The sequence below is a fragment of the Simochromis diagramma genome, unplaced genomic scaffold (assembly GCF_900408965.1).
Source record: "Simochromis diagramma unplaced genomic scaffold, fSimDia1.1 OVJJ01000685.1, whole genome shotgun sequence".
In the NCBI taxonomy this organism is placed as follows: Eukaryota; Metazoa; Chordata; class Actinopteri; order Cichliformes; family Cichlidae; genus Simochromis; species Simochromis diagramma.
The window spans coordinates 12,858,299-12,876,032 of record NW_024387477.1 but is presented as its reverse complement, the minus strand read 5'-3'; the positions used below and the strand labels follow the sequence as shown (position 1 = coordinate 12,876,032).

General features: G+C 38.6%; 1 protein-coding gene across 1 annotated transcript in view; it reads left to right on the top strand.

The window, feature by feature from the left end:
* pcdh11 (protocadherin 11) overlaps positions 1-17,734 on the top strand; it is a 134,788-nt gene that overhangs the window by 97,869 nt on the left and 19,185 nt on the right. The window lies entirely within an intron of this gene.

Here is a 17,734-nt window from a genome sequence, read left to right as displayed (position 1 = left end):
ACCTTTTCTTACAAAGTGAGAAATACTGCAAGGAAGAAATGACGTGTTTTAGCCTTTGTTTTATTTATTTATTTATTTATATTTTTAAACAACAGCTAATAGGGTTAGTACTACAAACTGGTTGCACAAAGTTTAGAGTCTTTTAATATTCTTTTAATACAAATAAACAATAATTTCATGCCATTTATAGTTTTTTACATATAAATTCTATTTCATTTGTTGCACAGTAATTAACAGCAACTCTTATGATTAGCCCCTCTCTGTCCATAATGTCGGGAAACAAAAGCAGGATAAGCTCGGGATTGCTATTATTTAAACACAAAGAGCTCATAGGAAAAGTGCTGAACCCAATGACAAGAGTGTTCACGTTCGACTTACACTTTTGCAGTTGTGTTTTCTCTTTTTCCTTTTCATTGATTCTACCAAGTTTTTTTTTTTCTTTTCATTTTGGCTATTTAGTTTTAGTATTGTTCACAAAAAAATCTGAAGATCCCATTTCTGTTCTGGAAGGAAAGACAAATCCCTTTGAGTTTAGAAGGTCATGCCTTAAAAATCTGCTAAATCTAACATGTGGAGCTACCTGCTGTGGTGACCCCTTGTGAATAAGAGACCAGCCGAAAGTAACCTTTATTTTAATGATTAAAGATATAGTAGGAAAAAAAAATTGAACACAGAATTCCTTAGGAGCTTTCATTTTTGAACTATTTTTCAACCATGATTAGACGCCATGAAAAGACCACCAGCTGACAGTTATTTAGCATTGAAATTTGGGGGTTTTTTTGGGTGGGGGGGGTCATGCCCTTGGCTCACCTTTCACCACCCTTAAATCACTTACGATGTGCAAATTATTATACACATGTACAGATGCTACTTAGCAGTAGGAAGTAAGTGAGCGAATTACTCTGTGATTTATTATCTCGATAGATAAGTTGTATGTTGCTAATCACCTTGGCAAAGTGTGGTGCCGCACACAAGCACGATCACCATTTCTGAATTACGCCGCATGCCATACCACCGGCCAACCGTCTCTACAATACTCCCGGTTCTCATTGAAATTACAATAAATAATTGTGGGTGTTGCTTCCCCTGTGAAAAGCGCATGGCATTTTTTCTCTTCCCACACAGCACACCTCTCCTTCTTTCTCCGCGTCCCTTCCTTTAAGATATTGCGGCATATTAAAATGCATGGTCTCATCCCATTCTCATTTTTCACATGCAGTCGGTCTCAAGGATAAGGATGGCCTCTGCTCAGAAGGACTTATTGACCAAAATAACTGTGCATCAATATGTCTCCTGAAGGCTGAGCAGACCACAGCATCGCATGAGTTGTATTTTCACCAACTCTCTCAGCCTTTAATGTCATTGACCTGGGTTGTCCGGATACTCTGCATGCAGTACACCAATAGCGGGCTAGAAGCATATGGCAAAGACGTCTTAAAGCTTCATTGTCCTAAAAAGAGCACAATTATTTACACATCAGGGGAAGCTGAATAATAGAAGTGTTCTGACAGATGAGAAAAATGAACATTAAGCAGATATTTACTTGAAGAACAGCCTGCTGTGACTAAAGTAAAATTATATTGCGGCTTTTCTCTGCCTTATTTTCCAATACGAAAGCGCTATGAGATTAACTGCAGTTTTGATTAGATTCAATTTACAGTGATAGCTTCAGCATTGCAGCAATGACATCAATGATATGATGACAGACGGCTACAACTATGATGCCATCTGTCTATATTTCACGTATTAGCATATTTCTGCTAAAATGTGTCATTCACAAGAAATGCAATATTTTTCTGTGAAATCATTAATTTCACAAGCACAAGCATAAAACTGCAATAAATTTCATGCTTAACAGTACTCATACACATACATACCCAACTGATTTCTGATGAAGTTACAAGCTTTTTATCGAGTTGGCTGAAATATAATAAAAATATATTTCTATATGGTAAAGAATACAGGTTACAGTATGTTTTGAAATTGTGTTCTGAATTAACACAATCGTTTAATCCGGGTGTTGAATGCACAAGCATGCTTGGGATTACTCCACTCTGCATTATATGGAACCTAACCACACTCAATCAATGTATACACCGACTGGTTGATAAATTGGTATTCATGGAGATGTGGAACCCCTCACATGCTGGTAATACTGATGCATGGAGTCAGAGTGTGGTGAGAAACGACGGAAGAAGTTGTACTGAATGAGTGCAAGAAAAAAGAGAGAAGAAAGAGAGTGAGGTTTTCAGATAGGACAAGGGGGTTGATCTTCAGCTAGGCCCTCCAGGACATGTTCGGCCTAACAGAAAATGACAGTGGAGTTCAAGGAGGCTTGACACTGAACACATAAACCTGATTGTTGTGTACTCTATGCTGCAAGAAAGCTGAGGCATTCATCACATCCACCCTCACAAGTTTGTGCTGCACTTCTGCCCGTGCTCTTTGTGAGGCATCTGTGGGGACCTCAAGGCAATGTAGCACTCGTGAGCAGTCTGCCACTCCATGCATGCAGAAGCAGACCTGGTGCACAAAATACTTGCCAGAAGCTCCTGCGAGCAAGCAGACAGACTGTGTGCTGTTGTCCCCATTTCCCCCTGACACCTGCATGATTGCATTGATTTGTCCTTATTCTATTCAGCCAGATGTCCCACTGGATTTCAAGCGTCAAACATCTGTCATACTGACTAATTTAAAAAGAAAAAATAATATTGACAATTTCCAGGATTTTTTGGAAATTGTACTACTTCTCTGGATTATTATTCCATTTATTAGATATTCAGGCTAAAACAGCAAAACATAACACCAGTGGTTGCTGAAAAACAAGACACCCTTTTATTTTATTTTCCATTTAGACATCTCAACACTCTTCAAAGTTCTAAAATATTCTTTTACTGTAAACAGCGTATCCGAAGTATTTACTGACATAAATGCGGTTCTTTGGATGTATCCCTCGGTGTTCATTTCAGACAGAATGGTAAGAGAGAGAAGAAAATACTGGGTGAAAGAAAGGCAACGTTAGAGAGAGTGAGTTCATAGTATTAGCAGAAATAGACTGAAACATCTCCTGAAGCTAGTTACAGGCACTAGCAGCAGCAATGTCTTTGTTATGATAAAATCGGGGACCTCTGCAAGTGTGCCCTTGATTCTTCAGTTGGCTTAACTCGGCAGGTCACCAAGGGGAGGCAGATGCTGTCTTGAGGCATGTCCCACTGCCTCCACGAGGGCTATTGCTGGTGTTGCTGAGCCTGTAGAGGGGATGGGGGGTTGGAGGTGCATTAAGCCTCAGCTTAGCCACCACAGGCCAGCGCTGGGGATGTTGGAATGAGCAGAAATGCTCATTTTGATCCAGTGAGGTATAATAATTGATGATCAGTCCTGCTGTCGCATCTGGGACCCACTGGTCCGTGCTATAATACACCCTTAATACAACACATGGTGGTGTGGACAGAGGTGCCATGGGGTCTCATGCTGACTTTCATTTCATGTGGTATAATGGATGATTGAGCGAATACAGTTCCATATAATGCACCATGGAAAGCCCTCTCTTGCACCTTAACTTCTTGAATAAAAGGCTGAATTCATCCCTGAAGAACTTGAGACATTTGATCACTAAAAGCCCTCTTTTAAGCTGTTGTTGCCTTGAAGCGTCTAATTATAGTTACAGTTTTCTAAACATATAATGCAGAAGAAAAGCACAAACACTAAAATGTTTGAGATGAAGGAAAGCAAACACGAAGAGTAAAAGCAAAAGGTAGTCAGCAACTGTCAATTTGGGAACATTTTAGTCGTACAGAAAATGAAAGTGCAGTTTAGTGGCCCTGGAATTTTGTTAAGAAGATCTTTGAGACCACGCAAGACAATATTTCTCAATTCTTCAAGTTAATGAATTGGCAGAGAGTAAAAGAGAAAGTCCTGTGAGGAAGGACATATAAAATCTGCTCTTTTCTGAAGTTCAGCTTCATCACTCTTAAGGCTTAAAAAAAATAAAAAAATTAAAAAAATAAAATGAACATCTTATTTGTTGTTTTGTTTCTTTATTAATCACCCTTGTTGTCCAGAGAGACACAGCGCATGCAGACCCTTTATATGCCAAGCATATATATAAAGCATTCCTACAGAAGCACATACATAGGAATACACCTTGATCGGCATCTAGCTGAACAAACCTCCCACGTTACACAACTACAGTTAAGAACAGAGAGGTCGAACACAAAGCACTAGCATCGACAACCTAAGGGTCTTTGAAAACCTCCCTTGTAGATCTTTCTTCAGTGTGATTCTCCTGCTGCAGGAGATCAAACAAAAAGCAGAGCTGCCCAACACGAGATCAGTCCAAAACTCGAGCAAAACAAAAAGTCCCCCAGTCTCCCCTCCACACAAAACAGGTCTCACGTAACGTCACGATATCTTTTAAAAATTAACGTGAACCGCTTAGAAAGTTAGAGTTTCAGCGTAAATGCCAAAAGCGATCAATAGGTTGCCATTATCCTGGTCACAGTGGACAAAATTTAAACCACTGAGCAGCTTTGTCTGTTCAAAAAAGGAGCTCTGTTTCGTGTTTGTTGTCATTGTTGGTCGTCAGTGATCCGATCACATTTTAATCACAGTACTCGGCCTCATTGATTTCAGTTTACCACAGATTGTGCAGAATGAAATATTGGTCTTTTTTTTTTCTCCATCAGTGGCAATTATCCAACAATAGATGCTTGATATTGCAGCGTATTAGAAGGCATGGTGTTTGTGAAATACTGGGTTTGGGCGACTTGTGTGCAGCAGCCAGGATTTGAATATAACAAGCACACACACACACACATTCACATGTGCAGCAGACACATGCCTGTGTGCTCTCGAGCAGGCGCTGATATACACCCACAGGCCCACTTATACTGTCAACAAATGCAGATAAGAAAGACAACTGGACACATAATTAGTGAAGGGATGCCTTTTCTTGCCTTATCCCTTATCACTGATTTTTCAGAACAGCATATGTATGTTTGTTACACTTTGTACTCACAGTTTCAGACAAACCAAAGCCAACACGTTACACTTCCATACAGGTTTCTTGCCCTGTCTTTTACAAGTTGTGTTTTTAAGTTTATAAAGTTCTGGCTGCTGGTTATTCAAAACACGTTCTTGGCTTTAACTATATTTTACTTGGCCCATACTATTAATGGCCATATTTGCAAGGGTCTGTCTGAATAGTATGGCATATGTTATTTTAAATGGAGGACATTAAGAGTTTCTTTCCTCATCATTTCAAACTAGACATTGCAGTTATTACTGTTAATTTTCTTCCAAGTGAAAAATGCGCATACTGCCATAGAACCCTGGCAAAATCCATCTGTCTTACCTTTGGAGCATCTGCCATTGCTTACAGGGCCGTCCACCTCACGAGTCACGGGGACTTAGCGACATCTGTCCCAACAGATAGAAAATCAGGATAGGGCCATCCATTCTGTTAACGCTCCACTGAACTCTGTGTTATGTTCACCATAATTTGCTTTTGGTTGCTGCAGCATCCCGGAATATTGCTTTGCAGCAGCTCAGACAAAGTCGACTGGTTGTAATGTGTCCCTTTTCGGCCATTCTGCAAGCAGATAATTTGATAAACCTCCAGACTTAATGGCTATGCTGCATCCTGATAAATGTGGGTAATATGACAGGGGACAGAGGATTTCCCTAACAATTTCTGAAGAGAAATTTGGCTATTAGGATGATTTGATATTTTCCGGAGAGAGTACATTTGATCTGAAGGGAATGCATTTTGCTGACATTCAGTGTATTACTGTATGACTTTTTTTTTTACTTACGGGAACCGATTCGTACATTGTTTATTTTGTTTCCCATCTTGTTCATGAATGTGGATGTAAATGCTGGATTTGGACCTCTTCAGGCAACATTTCATTTGAAACTGTTTTTCAGAGCGTCACATACTCATATTGCGGAGAAAACAAAAAAGTAGCGTTACAAAAACAAACTATTACTCAGTTTCCTATTTTTGTTTCCTGCTCCATATGCTCTTTCGCTTCTCCCGAGCAAGAACGCTCTCCACTGCACACATACAATATTATTCACAATACATTACCCTTTTATATATTCTTGAAAACACAAATCAGAATAAAGTTAGTGAAACTGACCATGCAGTGACCCAAAAGCTCTCTCTGGTCTGCCTCTCTCATGCTTTGTCTCAATCTTTTGAGGGTAAATGCGTCAGCTATTGCTCATATGGTAAAATATGCAATCTGTGCCTGCCAGTCTATGAGCGAGTTTTGGGTTAATCCTCATGAATACGTGACTTTGTCTGCATGAATAAATAAAAACCTGCTCACTGGGTAATTGAGGTGCTGTGCCACTAACAAACGAGGACACAATTTGTAAATGAGATTTTTTTTTTCCTTCGCCAATCTAGACCTGTGGTGATTTATATGAAATGAAAATGCTTACCAAAAAAGAAGAAATCATATTGATTCAAAAAATAATGGAGATGTGACAGCGAAATTCACACCTGAGGACTCTTGTTTTGCTTTTTATTTTTTTCTGTCAATTTTGGAGAAGCTTAAGGGTATGAATGCCCCATTGTGTTAATGGTGGGTGAGAATACATGAACAGTAAATTTCAAGCACAGAACATTTATAGCGCACTGCTGAAGGTGGGGGGAAAGGAGAGACAGAGACAGACCCTGGAAAGTGTTCTATTTTGTATTCTGAAAGAGCCCCAATTTCAGTCAGTTTTGTGCTGTGTGTGTAACGGATTCCATATGTTGATTCCCTTTATAGATAAAAGCTACCTGTTTTAGGGCTACTGTTTTGACAGAGCACTTTCGGATTCACCGCAGCAACATCCCAGATAATGGGAGCCAACAGCCTAAAAAGGTTTCAGCGTGTCAAAAAATAAATAAAAACAACAGTGAGGTTACTCAAACTGAGATACCTAGAGCAGTTCAGAGAACTGAACATTGCTGCATGTGTACCACAAAACTGTAAGTTTCAATTTGGACCCTTAATCTGGTTCAAATTTGCACCGATCTAGTTTATGTTCACGTGTGCTAAGCATGCACTCCATAATTTTGACTTTTTGAGCTCAGAAAACTAGTCAGCAGTTCCGGTACTTAAAGCCTTTCAACCTGGAGTAGTCCGTATACATAAAAATCAAAAGCTTCTATTCTATTTACAGCCTGATTTTATTGCAAACATTACTCAGCTAACTCCATTCCCCTGAGTCAGTCATGGGCTCACCTCAGCTACGACGTCTCAGCCTGTAAACATCTTTTCTTTATGGCAAACCATGTTCATCAAAGGCTTCTTAAAAACCTGAAAATAATCAAAGCAGATTTCATTTTGATAACATTAATGGGATTATATTGCTCTAAAATGTAAGGGCTTTGACTCTTATTAGCTTTAATTTTTATTTGATTCAGTTTGAAATCATGAAATGATTATTTCTTCTCTCCAAATATGTAGAATAGAAAGAGAATTTGAATTGTTGAATATTGACAAATCTGTCAGATAACATGTTGACCTTGTAAAACATGTTTTTTTGAATTCCATTGATTGTTTTTATTTGTATATTCTTAGATCGGTTCCCTTCACCTTGTGTTTGTAATGGAGAGTCTAAACTGATATTATTTATTTTAATAAAAACTGATCATTGTGCTGCAGCTCCTAACTCACTAATGGGCACGTATCTTGCCAAGTTTTCTCTGAAAGACCAATTTTCATTAATACAAATCTGAAATGTGTCAAATTAGAATGTGGAAATGCAAATGTATGAAGGTTAAGGTCAAATGTTAAAACTGTATTGGTTTTTGTGAGTATTGTTTGTTTGCCATTTGTATTTGAATGTCCCTGGTAAATGCTGTGAAGGCCGGTTCGTGTTTGCTCAGGGACTGACAGAAACAATTAGCTTCTTTAACACCAGGATGCCCGTGAAGTATCATTGCTTCTATCTCAGGAGACAAGAGTTATAATGGCTAACAATTTGGGTAGCATTTACTGTAACAGCAAAAATACACAACTATTATGATACTTATCTCGCAAGATATGATGACGACGAATACCTTGGGAACGAGATAATCAAACTCAGACAGGGCACCTACAGCTTTTAGCCCATCGTTTACCACCACAGTACACTTCTCTGGTGTTCGATATCCCACCAAAGCAAGCCTTGAGATGTGCATTGATTTCACTGGTGTCCTCTTTGCCAATCCTGCCCCTCACGCCTAGTGCTTGACCCACTTATTTTCTCATCTTTCCCTGTTTTCTCATGAGAGTTTTGCTTGCACACTGCTTTTCCCATTACAACGTGAGTGGATGCAGGCCAAGTATGATTGCATTGCATAGGCTGTCTCTCTCATTCGCTCTCGCTCTCTCTCATTCTTTTTCCCACTGTGACTCACACGCACACATACACACTCTGTCTACCTGAATGAGTTAGGTGATACCAGGCCAGTCAGCCAACAAATAAATCACCAGACAAATTGACATATATGCCACAAGAGAGACCGTCATTAAAGGAGTCGTTGAACACTGCGTGCGCTATAAGGGTTTCAGCAATGATGGATATTGACAAAGCAGTGTGTTTAAACTAAACTAAAACCCATACTGACCAACTAAATCCACAAATTACTGATAATACAGGGCAAGACGGTGCTCTTCCCTTTCTGTTGGAATTATGGACATCTAGTGATTAAAATGGAATATTTAGACTTGCCATGTTTTTATTATCTTTCAGTGAATGCTTTATATCTACATGGGAGTGAGTTCTCTTCCAAGAGACCACCATGTGGACTCCCTCTGTCCTTCCATGTTTTACAGAAGTTAGTTTTTTCTTCTTTAACTTAGCCACTAAATCCAATACACTTATTATATTATATTATATTATATTATATTATATTATATTATGTTATATTATATTATGTTATATTATATTAGCTGGCTGGTGATCCCCCTGGCACCAACTAGTCCTGTGTGAAAAATGCGTATCCTCAAATCAGTTGGTGAGTGGTTGCTGGAGGTGGCTGGCTGTTACTAGATGAAAAAGCTTTCAAAAAACTTCCTTGTGGTCACCATAGCTCATAGTTTCATAGACCACGTATTATAGTAGATATTCATACCAGATATTCAAATTAATAAATTTACAATTTCTTCATGTAGAAATACTGCACATCACAGGCCTCCGAGTACCCATAAGGTCATACATTTTTAAGACAACTTAAAAAAGTATGCACCTAAACTTTTAAGACAATTTAATGCAACTTGTTGTTTACAGTCGAATGTAAATGAAGTGCACATCCAGTGGATCTCTCAATAGTAAGATTGTTAGATTAGATTATTATTAGAAATATTCACGCGGGGTGACAACTCCTGGCAGTTTCTACACTATGCCACATTGGCACCACCCCTGGTTATCTGCAAAACACTCTGAGTATAAACTGTTTCCTACATGTATTTTAGCAGTCCCCCAGTTTGCCAGTGGCACAATTACAGTCGATATAAAGCTGAAAGGCATGCAACCAAATATCTTCTATGTGCTGTTTTAGGATTTGGTTTGTTTGTGTAGTAAATGCGTAATTGTAGTTTCAAATTTTGCTAGGTTCATCCAGATGCAGAGCAACTCTTGTAAAATCTTTTAAATATTTGCACTTAATCAGGCTTCCTGTGTTTAAAGTGGAGACTTTTTGTGTTATACTAACACCATTGTATTTTTAATAGCAGAATACATACAGTAACATAAAAAAGACATTCGAATACTTATTTAAAAAAAATGTGGAAACAGTACTGTACAAAAGGCTTGAGCCAGCATTCATTTATTTATATTTTGCTTCGAGGGAGCCAGATTGTCTTGCAATTTTAAATGGGCCTTAACAATAGTTCTTTTTAAAGGTCTTGAAAGTTTGTTGGGTATTGCCTATCTTGCAAGATAGGTCTCATGGTGTGAAAAATCCATATTTAAATGTTTGGTTCAAATCATTGTCAGCATATACAGAGGAGGTCAGGAGAGAGGTACAACAGTGAGTTTCTGCAGCCGTCTGTGAAATACTGTGGAGGCACCGCAAGACAGTCACAGTTTTAGGGCTGCATTTCAGCTAGCAGTTTCAGGGATGTTGTTAAAATTGATAGGATTATGAATGCAGAAAAGTACCATCAGATTTTGATCCACCATGCAATACCATCTGGAAAGCATCTGATTGGCAATGGCTTCATTTTTCAGCATGACAGTGATCCCAAACACGCTACCAATGCAGTAAAAGCATACATGAGTAGAAAAACAAATAGTAGAACACTATCAGTCACGGATTGGCCTCTCCAACTCACAGATGCCAACATCTTGACAGAAAACGGAACAAAAAACGGAGCCAATATCCAAAGCAGAGCTTTGGAATGTCCTTCAAGAAGCCTGGATAACTATTTCTGAAGACTACTTAAAGAAATTACAAGAACACTGCTAAAGAGAAAGGTCAAGCTGTGTTGAAGAATAAAGGTAATCATAGTAAATTTTGACTTTCAAGTTCATCCGAATTGTCCAAACTGTGTTTTTTTTTTTTTATGTATTTCTGTATTTTGGTGTATGTTTCAAAATAAGAAAGGGTGGCTGAAAACATTTGAATATTTGAAAATCGGTCGCACACCCACAAAAACCATTTCTTATGATCTGGTATTTTGCAGGTACTTACATTTTTGTTCCAACACTTGTTTGTCAGAAAGAATAAAGGAGGAAACGTGTGTGAGAGGCAGAGTGAGGCTGGTGTCTTTGGAAGGATGCATAATATTTCTTAATAGTTTTGGAAGCAGGCTTGAGGCAGGTCTGTGGAGATCCTCCCTTCCTTCCCTGGATTATCATTTTTAAGCAGCATTCTTGGGAGCAACTAGAATCAGCATTATAAAAGCCAAGGATGAAAAAAAAATGGACCCAACCATTTAGGTTATTTCACAAGTGTATTTTCCTCCATATGTTTTGCTCCTGTTACTGCTCACACTGATCCAAGTGTGTTTCAAGTGTAGTTTTACCTCAAAAGCAACAGCACTGTGTGAGCTTCACTTTCTCAGGCCAGCTAGTGTTGTAATTTGAACTCATTTAGTTTTAGGCATGTGACACATTTAGCATACTGCTGTTATATCATCAGAATAATGCAGAGAGAGCCCTTTGTTCTTGATTTTTGTTCTTAGTTGTTGTTGTTGTCGTTTTTAAGTAGTCATGGAGTAGTAATATTTTGTTATCCAATCTTGTGGCAATGCAGTGTTTCTACATTTCTTTTAAATAATTCATGCAAACCTTAGCTTAAACCCCAAAATATCAATTGTGGTCTCGGGATGGTACAGGGAAGACTTTTTGTTCTAAAACACTGTCAACATATCCATGGATTCCACAAATATTAGACAAAGGCTTTTTTATAAATATATATACAGTTATTATCCTTTCAGCAGTGCATATGCACCACGGCAAATCCTTGGGAGCAAGTTGCAATTTTATTTTGAAACAAATGGTGAAGTTACAAATCAGTATTACTATTGATTTTTATTGGAAGGTGAATTACAAAGGATCCATCATGTGAATTGGCTAAACACACAGCCTGGGTTATGCATGTAAGACAAAGCCAGTTTTTATTAAGTGGAAAATCTGAACTTCTTCAGGTAGCTTACCTAGTTTCTGATTTTTCTTTCACAGCAGTAGCATTTGCATTTTTCAACAGAGGCAGGATTTGAGCAAAGACTGTGATTGCTCTCTTTGCTAGTTAAATGTTTAAAGAAGACATGCAATTTGAATTGCTGCAGAGCTCATCAATATGAAATTGGACTAGTGGAGGGAAACAGAATGTAAGGAGGCAGCCCAGCAGCTGGTATGCCAAGATCCACACTCCGATACTCAATTTTCCACCACAAAAAAAAATTGCATTCATCCTTGATATCAATGGCACATATATTTGGGTTACGTATTAGCACATTTGTGGTTACAATCTGGGACAGAATAGCTTCTAAGGGAAAGAATGAATGATAAATATTTGATACATACAAAGAAAAAACAGTTATTGATTCAGCAAATACAATGAAAATAGTGTGGATAATCAATTTTATTTCCACATTTTCACTGTTTTTAGTGACAAGAATAAACATATCTGTTAACTGGCACAAAGCAGACTATATTCATCTAGGGAGAACTTCCCTGGGCCTCCAAGCTTGTTATCTGTCACTCAAAAAATGATCCAATAGCATCCATAATGCTTCTAAAGCCCTCCCGTTGTCTTCTGCCCCTGAATCCTGCTGTGCTTGAAGATGTGTCGGCAGCAGCAAATTATTAAATTGTATTTTCCATTCTCAAGGGTTGTCAGCAGCCTTGCAACAAATAGAATTTCCCAATATAATTATGGTTACTAGGGGGAAGGTGAAAAAGAAGAGCCAAGCAGGGATACTACTGGCAAACAATGAGACTCGGGGTTCTGACAAGTATTACCTACTTAGCTCTTATTATTATTCTCAGGCCCAAATTTGACTGATAATCTAACACTGTCCTAATACAAATGTTTCTCAAAGGAACAAAATAATATGTGTGGAGAGACAGTCAGAGTTCAATAGAGTTTCTGTCACCGACTCTTTCTGCTGATAAAATGCACTAGGCAGCAGGGTGAAAGGGAGCCATTTGTAGAGTTGACAGATTCCATCATGAATGACTTTAGCATACCTGAGAGCTGCTCTTTCCCTGCCTTCAGCATGCCCTCTGCAAGTGATAGGGGTGATGAATCAGGCTTTATGGGCCTTCAGAATGCCAGCGAGGCCAATCTGTGCGAATGGCTGTTAAAATCTGACATAACTTGACCAGGCCCCTTTAACAAGCTTGAAGTCATACTACACTCACAGTCCAGGCACATTTGTATGATTCTCTAATAATGCTTGGTCCTCATAAGGTGCTCGCTGACTTTCTGAATACCAAAGTCAAAAGGGAAAACAAATATTTTTTCTTTGCAGTAAGGCTCGTGATCTTCCTTGACTTCTTCACTGGCTTTTCACTGCTGCTGGCAGTGATGGAAGATCAACCGTGGTTGAGTGGGTGCTAGTAAACTGCCCTTGAACTGAATTATTCCTTCTAACAAAAGAGTGCTAAAAAATAAAAAATTAGAAATGGCAGTGAAAGACAGCTAGCGAGACAAAAACATAATGAAATCACTCTACATGTTCTTTTCTGATTTCTAATACAGCGGCCGTGAAAGGAAAAGAAAACAATGTGCTACCTCATTGTTTCATTATTATCCAAAGCTGATGAGTTAATCTCTTTGAAGTTATTTCCCTTTCATTATTTAAAACCCCCTCCAAAGCACTACGGGCAATCAAAATATATACAGGCACAAATCACAAAGTTGGAGAAAATTTAAAAAATTACAAAAAACTGTAACTTATCAAGATGAGTTATTCTGACAATTGCAGCAGAGTACAACACATGTCATGTAAGATAAACAGATGGAATTTGTGTGGCGTTTTCTCGAGTTTCATCAGACACTCAGATATTCCTTTCCTCTACAAGCCACAATCACACAAAGCTAAACATAGAGTTCATTTTTTGTCACACACACACCAGTGACATAAGTGCAATTTTTGGCTTTTGTATAATGCCCAAGGACACTTCAATATGCAAAGTGGATGAGCTGCGGATTGAATCACCATCCTGGTGGACAAAGCACTTTTTTTTCTTCACCTGAGCCAAAGCCGCTCTTAATTGAAAAGTTGAAATGTAGCTTTTCCAGCAGAAATTGAAGTTGAGTGTTTTTTTAGCATTGCCAAATGGAGCTAAGTTTTATCAATGAGCACAGTTCACTCCAGTGCAAAGCATAAATCCTGAATTTTACAGTAAGTACACCTGTGTTTGTTTTTGCATGGGACAGTCAAATGAATGTTGTATGCTAGCTTGTATCAAAAGGTTTCTGATTTCTCAAAATTGTATTGCTCTATTTCATTTTGAAACAACACACTGAATCTATTAATCTGTCTCCATACTCCAGTTGCTCTGTTTGATTTTACAGTGACCTCTTTTTCTGAGCTTCATATCGAGAAGTTTTTTTTTTAGCTGTAAAAGCCTCTTAATTTTGTTTTTTGTTTTTTGTTGTTGTTGTTGTTGTTGTTTTTATCTATCATGTTGCCTTGACAACAGATTTAGCTAATCCATAGTGCATGGGCCACAACTGTTGGGCCATAGAGAAGAGCAGAATGATGCACAAAAATGGTAATATCACCTGGACTTGGATGTGTGATGTCTCTGCACTCTGATCTTCCCTCTGAATATTTTGTTGATGTTTTGAAGTCACATTTTCACACAGTGATGCCATGTGCACATCTATGTGTGTGTGTGTGTGTGTGTGTATGTGCATGTGTGTGTATGTGTTTGCACATTTTGCCAGTGGTCTGGCAATCATAGGGAATAACACAGCTCCATGATTGCACACTGCCCTTGAAAAAAATCTATTCCCAGTTGAACTCAAAACAGCCCAAAGCCTTTCTCACCAAACTCAATATTCTTCCTGTATACATTCTGCTATAGGTGGATAAAAAACATAAAGAAACAGTGGTATTTGTGGCAACGAATTATAGCAGGACTCTAAAGTGTAACATACAGTCTGCCCACACATAAAGACAATCTTATTATTTCTAATATAAGTCATTATTATTCTCTAGAGATAATTATTTCCATTCCACTGAATAATTAGAAGCTTATATCACTAAATAAAAATAGTATGGGATCACAACTTAGCACAAGCTTTGTTTACTCTGAACAAATACATTGTAGCACTTCCAGATTTAAGCATTATTTTCATCCACATGTCAGTTGGGCTTTTTTCAGGCTCTGACTTGCTTTTTCTTCTTGTTAAATGTCAGTAACAGGTTTTGACATCAAAACTTAAGTTAGCAGTATCCATCCTGTCATACTGCATTTGTAAACAGCTTACGTTTCCTTCTATGAGCTTAGGAAAGGAGGTGAAGCCTGACAGCAGACAAGGGTTTTTAACAAACATCCTCAGATGCATACATAATGCCTCATTTCAAAAAAGAGGAAGTTTGCCGCTCCATTTCATACATAGCATTTCTCTGAGCGCCCAGGGGATACCTTCTGTCCACAACTTCTATGGGCTGCATGCACTATACTTAGCAACCCTGCATCATACTGTATGGTTTCACAGTTCACCACTCCCTCTATCTATGCATCAAGGGAATGAGTGATTTAGTGTAAAAAGATTATGCCTCCTGAGGAATTTATGTGTCTATGCAGAGTCAAAGTTTCCCAGTATAATCCATCTGATGATGAATTACCTTGAGTTTTTGCAGGATTAACTTTGGTTTGCTGGACAAACTTAGAACGTCGTGCATCAGCAGCAACATGCTGTGCCCATGTTGTGTAGTTATTGATTGATGTAGCTAAGAAGTACGATTGCTGTCCTACACAGCAGCAGACAAGGCCAATGGAAATCCTGTGGATTTCTGTGGCTCAAGCAGATTTAACTCATCAGCAGAATAGGAATCACTTGGATCCTCAGGGAGTTGTGCTGGGGATACATCAAGGGCAGGTGTGAGGAGGCAGGTGACCTGTGACCTTTGGCTCCCAGTAACTGACCTTAGAATGAGAGATCTGTATCGGAGCTAAGGCTTAAATCTTCCTTATTGGATCAATTTGATGATGTATAGAGTGTTATGCAGGAAGCTTAGGATAAGAGCTCAATATTTAAGTATAAAGACACCCTTGGGACACAGTGTATCTGTTAAGTCACTGCTCTGTTTTCTGCTTAGATCAAGAGTTAACTCAAAAAGGAGGCAAAAAACCCCAACTTAGAATTCTTGTTAGTATTATATTGGGGGAAGGGGGGTCATTGTTAATGGAGTGCGTGTGTTTAGTTCCTTTTATAGGTTTTGAATTTTCAGAAAACCTCAAAAAGAGGAAATAAATACTTGTACCAATCAGAATACACAGAGATTTTAAGGGCAAATAGTATTCTGTCAACTTACATTCCAGAGTTACTTTATTGAAAACAAGTATCATATTTATTACATGACATGTAATTGGCACTAGTCATGAGGTGGCCTGATGGCTAAAACATCAACCAGGTGGGAGTTTGAAATTTCTCACCTTTGGAAGGAGCAAAAGTAAGCAGATGGCAGGCCTTTAGGGTCCATAGCACATTGTCGACAACGAATTACAGTCCAGAGGGGAATGGGATGGCTGATAACCTCCATCCCATGGTTCCATCTGCTGAATCCTAAGCAAGGACAGTGCATGCAGACATGCAATGACATTTTGCAAATATGATGTAGAACTGTACAAAAGTTGAATGTGGTGCCTTTTTTTAAACACAATTTTTCTAGAATGTGTAGCCTTCCTGGAAAAAGTAAATTAATCTGTATAATAATGTATCATTACAATGTAGCAACAGAACATTTTGTTAAAGAAAAATTGTATTTTTCTGTAATATAATAGCATGAATAACAGCTCATGATTACTGGTGGTTTAACAAACCAGATTAGATGGTCATACAAAAGGATTCAACCTGGCCTTCCGTGCGAAGCAAACTCTAAACTGTTTTCATCTAGTCAAAGCTCCTCTGCATGCCCCTTTAGGGTGATCTAGAAAGAAAAGAGTTAGAAATAGCAAGCAGACTGTATCAGAAAGCACATGCCAAGGCCAAGTCTCTCTTTTGTCTTCTAAAACAAAGTGGTTCGTCATGTTGCATACATTCACTAGGTTTGAAAATAGGCTTTCATTACAATGGGACTATCTCAATCCTATTGTTACAGAACAAGGCAATGTTCTCAGAATGAAACAGAAAAGAAATAATGTTGTATATAATCGCAGGCCTTTCACTATATTCTCCGACTAGGTTTAGTCTAGCTCCATTCATGCCTATGCTAATCACAACATAGCCTGAGCAGGAGAATTAGCGCCAAACATAACTGAGTCTGTTATAATTGCACAACAGGAATTGGCATGAATGCTCAAAGCCATCAGTATGAACCAAATAAACCGAATTACTTGTTTTCACATATGCCTCAGATATCTCAGTCTCAGTATTTTGGGACCAGAGGAAGAATGACTACATCGAAAAGTCCTTCTCTATTGAAATTGCAACCAGTGATGCAGCCACTTGCTCCGTAAACCCTGCTGCCCCACAATATTGTTCAGCCTATTTGTATGTGACAGGGGTCCCTTCTCCCGCCACAGTTCTATGTGGAGCAGCTACAGTAAGAAATCACAGCCTCTGCCGAAACAACAGCTGTTTGTACTTATGTAATGGCTGCAGGATGACTGTTCATATCCTGGCTCGTTGAAGCTGTCACAAATCATTAATCTTGGGCCTGTCTGTGGGGCCATGCTGTCAAGTTGCCTTTGGACAACTGTGGCTAGACAGGAGCAGGACATATCATTTAGGCAGGTGCCTCATACCTTCATAATATTACAAGATCGCTTATAATAATCTAACCTTACCCGCAGCGCTTGCCTTTGAACTTGAAGATTGAAGTGGGTGGATAAGTTACACGGTGAACGCAGTTTACACAAAATAATCATGCAACATGCAATGTAATCTGTTCTTTTTATGTGTACACTTTTTCTGTTTGAGCACAACTAAAAAACACAAACAACAGCAACTGCACATTTCTTGATCCCAGAGAGAATTTATGATGTCTATTTCGTTGCCTTGTGCAGTGTTACATAGATGCATCTTGTAAGCATGCATTGTTGGTATCACTCTGCAACACAGGCA